The 5,000-nt window shown below is 49.2% G+C and overlaps 1 protein-coding gene across 1 annotated transcript in view; it reads left to right on the plus strand.

Annotated features, from left to right (window-relative positions):
- The window catches only part of LOC125043699 (protein O-mannosyl-transferase Tmtc3-like), a 284,047-nt gene that overhangs the window by 41,151 nt on the left and 237,896 nt on the right, over nucleotides 1–5,000 (plus strand). The window lies entirely within an intron of this gene.

Consider the following 5,000-nt stretch of genomic DNA (forward strand, 5'->3'; position numbering starts at 1 on the left):
GCGTATGCATGCGTGCGTACGTACGTGCGCTTTCATGTGCGTGTGTGCATGTGCATATGTGTAAGTGTAAAGAGTATGTGTTGGCGGTCGCCGTTTTGTCACGGCGGTTCCAGGCAGAGTGGTTTTGCGTATTTTGGTGTTGAAGGGAAGGCTTAAGTAGAGGCATTTAGAGTGAAGGGGAGAGTGGTGTGGTTTGATAAAGGAGGAAGGGAAGGATAATGGAGATGATAGGGGGAAGGAAGGAATGGAGTAAAGAAGTGCGTGGCATAAAGAGAGAGAGAAAAGATAAGCATATGATGGCGAGGAGGGAGGCTTGAAAGAGACAGCAATGCAAAGGGGAGAGCCGACGGCACAGAGTATAATGAAGGGGAGTCATTGTAAACACAGGATTACGGTAAAAGGTCTATTGCGAATGCGGAGTGGAGGGGAAGAGGGAGTGCGGTGTGGAAGAACCCGGGGTGGAAACGAGCGGCGGAAGGCTGTGGGATGTGGACGCGATGTGGACGCGAGGAGGATATTGTCGCGTGTGAAACGACGGCCAAGTTTTGTCATTGTGTGCGCCCTAATGCGAATTCTTGCTTCAAGGTGATGGCCGATCCAGGCGGGTCGAGGATAAACAGTTTAATTCCCGTGCATGCCGGTGTGCGAGGGAGGAACGGGAAGGGGAGAGAGAGAGAAAGAGAGGGAGAGGGAAAGGGGGAAAAAGAGTCTCTGTGGTGTAAGGGGATGCAGCAATCCCCCCCCCCCCCCCCCGGCACTGTGTGTTACTCGGGAGCCACAATAAAGAGGCCTTCATTCTCACGAGACCTGCTTGCACTCTCTCGGGTCTCGCTTTGCTGGACCTGATCATTCTTCCCACCCCACGCCAGGGTGCCAGGCTGCAGTGGCACTCGTTCACCTAACCCAATGCTCGAGGTTTTGGGAAAAAATGGACCAAGGCTGTAAGAACACCAACTGCTGGGCCATTCCAACGGCCACTTTGAAAACTGGCGTCGTCAAGGTGTCCCGCGTGTTGATTGAGGCGCCGCCTGGCCCACTCCAGTCAGCGTCAATCCGAAGAAGCGGTCATTTGTTGGCCGTTCGTGGCTTGACCGGCACTTGGAGGCCATGCACCGGGTCGGCTGGGGAACGGGCCAGCTGTTCGCACGGCCGGTCGCTCCAGGGGACTCGCCGCCGCTGTTCTTGTTGCTGTTGGCAGCCCCGCCTGCTCTATTATGACGACACACATTTCGCAGACGATGTAAAGGAGAACAGTCCTTTCCTTCGGTGGCTGCTTTTCACCTCTCTCGCTCGCTCTCTGTCGCTCACCCTCTCTGTCATTCACACACACACACTCTCTCTCTCTCTCTCTCTCTCTCTCCCTCCCTCTCTCTCTCTCTCTCTCTCTCTCTCCCCCTCTCTCTCTCTCTCACTCACTCACTCACTCTCTCTCTCTCTCCCTCTCTCTCTCTCTCTCTCTCCCCTCTCTCTCTCTCTCTCTCTCTCACTCACTCACTCACTCACTCACTCACTCACTCACTCACTCACTCACTCACTCACTCACTCACTCTCTCACTCTCTCACTCTCTCACTCTCTCTCTCTCTCTCTCTCTCTCTCTCTCTCTCTCTCTCTCTCTCTCACTCACTCACTCACTCTCTCTCTCTCTCTCTCTCTCTCTCTCTCTCTCTCTCTCTCTCTCTCTTTCTCTTTCTCTTTCTCTCTCTCTCTCTCTCTCTCTCTCTCTCCTTTCTTTTGTTTTATACCCCACTCACTTTTCTGTAATTTCCACAGTTGTTTTATACCGTCTCCCCTCCTCAGTGTCCATTACAAACACGTAAGGATATTTAACGTCCATAGAGGGTTGCCTCCCCTCGGGTTCACCGGCGAGAGGACGTTCACGTTGGTGGGCCGGCGGTGGTTGAGTTGTTAGGTGTTTGAGTCGGTCGGGTTGTAAGTTGGTGGGATAATCATTAGTTACTCGTTAGAGTAATCGAATAAGAGAGCTCTTGGCAAGTCGGGCAGTCGGGGAGTAGGGTAGTCGGGCAGTCGGTCGGTACTTCCCCCTGTGGATTTTGAATGTATGCTACTGTGCGCTCTAACCAGCAACAATTACAGTTTCCTATATGTCTGGAAGAAGGGGGGGGGGGGGGGGGAGAAAGGGGTGTTTGGTGGATGTGTGTTCGGGTGGGAAAGGGAGAATGGATGAAAGTGGGAAAGAAGGGAGGAAGGGAGGATGGTCGAAGTAGTAAGAGAGAGGGAGGTAGAGGACAGACTGGGGAAAGGATGGAAGATGGGTAAAGAGAAAAGAGAGAAGGAGAAGGGGTAGAAAAGGTTAGGAAAAAGAGGGAGTAGATACCAGGAGTGGGGGGTTAGGGGGGGGAAAGGGAAGGACGTGTTTGCACTCGAGAGCCACTTATGCCTTCAGGAATGTTGCAGCGGCGAGGAGGAACGCCCTTCTGTTTCCATCCTCTTCGTATGCTACCTCCTTCGATTTCCCCTCTGTCTGTCTTTCATTCTTTGAATTCCTTTTGCCCCCCCCCCCCCCCGCTCTCTCTCTCTCTCTCTCTCTCTCTTTTCTTCTTCAAAATTCCCCCTTCTGTTTTTTTCAAGTAGCATCCGTTGTCATGTACTTTTGAGACTTGATTTAAGTTGAAGAATCATTTTGTGTTTCGATTGTCCTCTGCCCTTCTTCTGCCCTTCTCCTGTTCTTCATCTTAGCATCTTCTCTTTCGCTGTTTTCTTGCTGTTCCCTTCTGTGTTGCCCCTTTTTCCTCCTGTTACCTCCTTTTCCTACTCAGTTTTAGTTTCTTCCCCACCCTTCTCCGGATCATTTTCATTTTCCGATTTTCTCCTCTTCGTCTTCCTTCTGGTTCTCTGTTTTCCCCTCTGCCGTTCCCCTTTGTCGTTCCCCTTTGCTCCAACTTTCCTCGCCTCTTATTTCTGCTTGTCCTCCTTAGCCTGCTCTTCTTCTCCTTCGTCCTCATTGTTCTCTAGACTGTAAATTTCTCTTCTGTTTTTACCCTCCCGTCCTTCACCTTTTCCTCGCTTACTTTCATTTCCTGCTTACACCGTGTCTATTATCCATTATCCTACTAAACTTATCCTTCATTATTATCACCCTCGGGTCAGTCTCTCTCTTTGGCCTTGTTCCCTATTTTTTTCTCCCATGACGTCCCTTCTTTCCTCTCTTATTCCTATTCTTATCTTATAATTTACAAACCTTATCCTTTGTCCTTGTCACCTTCTGGTCTATCTTTCGTTTCGTCTTCGTTTCCCTCCTGTTTTCCCTCTCCTCTCTCTCTCCCTTTTCCTCATCGTCATCCTTCTCTCCCTCCTCCTCCTCCTCCTCCTCCTCCTCCTCCTCCGCCTCTTCCTCCTCCTCCACCTCCACCTCCACCACCTCCTCCTCCTCCTCCTCCTCCTCCTCCTCCTCCTCCTCCTCCTCCTCCTCCTCCAGAGTGAGTAAATTTTCGGATGTAATGGATGGGAAACTTTCTTGCGCTCATTACTCACGTCTTGGCTGTCACAATTTTAGATTTATTACTATACTTCCAAAGAGCAATTTTCTTTGTTGTTTTTATTACAAATGGCTTGCCATAGTCTCCGGCTGCCAGTGGCACTGTCTTTACTGCGCGGGACGGGAGAGGGAATCCTGCCCTAGGATTTGGCCGGCGGCGGCGGGCTCCCGGGCGGGTCGCGTGGGCGGCGGAGGCCCTGGCTGCCCCTCGCCCTCGCTGCCGATGGGCGTGCTGAGGAAGGCTTCTGGGGGAGGCTTCTGGTGCTGGAGATTGTCTTCGGGTTTTTAGGATCGTTAGTTTTGTTACTGTTACTGTTGTTATGAGTGGCGTTACTCTTCTTGTTGTCGTTGTTGTTGCCATCATCATTATTACTATTGTTGTTATTATTGTTGTTGTTTTTATTATTATTATTATTATTATTATTATTATTATTATTATTATTATTATCATCATCATCATTATCATCATCATCATCGTTATTACTATTATTTTAATTTTAAAATTATTATTGCTTCTACTTTGTTTATTGTTATCATTACTATATATATTACCGTTATTATTACTTTTATTATTACTATTACTATTATTACTATTCTTATCGTTATTATCATCATTATTACTTCCATTATCTGTATTTGCCTGTCTGCCTTTCGTGTTCCGCTGCTGCCTCTCCGACCGGGCGTTACAAGGCATCGATCCCGAGCACGTGCACTGGCTTACGTAACGTCAATAGCGTTCCGCAGTCTGTGGCTCCGGCGGCGATAGAACCGGAGGCAAGACCGGGAAACGAGCCTGGTAGCAGGGCCTGGCCTTCGTCAGGAGATGCTTAGCATAAAGCCAGACGGCCCAGCTGGAGCAGTCGCCGCAAGCACTCGGATATAGTCATGACGTCATGCATGACCTGCTTGCACCAGCCAGACCGTAGCGAGAGTTGCACATGGCTTGCCTTCGTGCCTTCCCCTCTCTCTCTTGGTTTCCCTCACTCTCTCTCCCCTCTTCCTCCTGCCCTCGCCTTGCATGGTCGTGGAAGTACAAAAACTGTAACCAGAATGAATGTACACAGTCTGCTCCTAGTTCTTCCGCCAGCGAACTCAGTGACTCCTGAAATATTCATGACTTTGCTTTTAGGATATTAACCTTTTTATATCGTTACGGTTTGCCTGGCTAAAGGCATAGAAAATGGGCTTCTTCCTTTACGCCTTATTCTCGGTTTATGTGTTTTTCCCCTCTCCGCTTCAGTTTTTTTTTTCTCTCTTTTTTCTTGCCTTTTTGCAATTGGTATTCGTCGCGATTAGGTCTTTGTTTCTATTGTTGTTCCGTTAAATATTTTCGCTTCTAAAGGCTAGCACGTTTCGGTCGTTAGCTCTTCGATTACAACTCTTTTCTCTCTCTCTCCGTCGTCTGCCTTTTTCTTTCCTCTGTCTCTCTCTCTCTCTATCGTTAGCCTTCTCTTTCTCTCCGCCTTTCTGTAGCTTTCTAACATTGGCCTACATTTCAACACT

Source organism: Penaeus chinensis, chromosome 34, assembly GCF_019202785.1.
Source record: "Penaeus chinensis breed Huanghai No. 1 chromosome 34, ASM1920278v2, whole genome shotgun sequence".
Classification (NCBI taxonomy): Eukaryota; Metazoa; Arthropoda; class Malacostraca; order Decapoda; family Penaeidae; genus Penaeus; species Penaeus chinensis.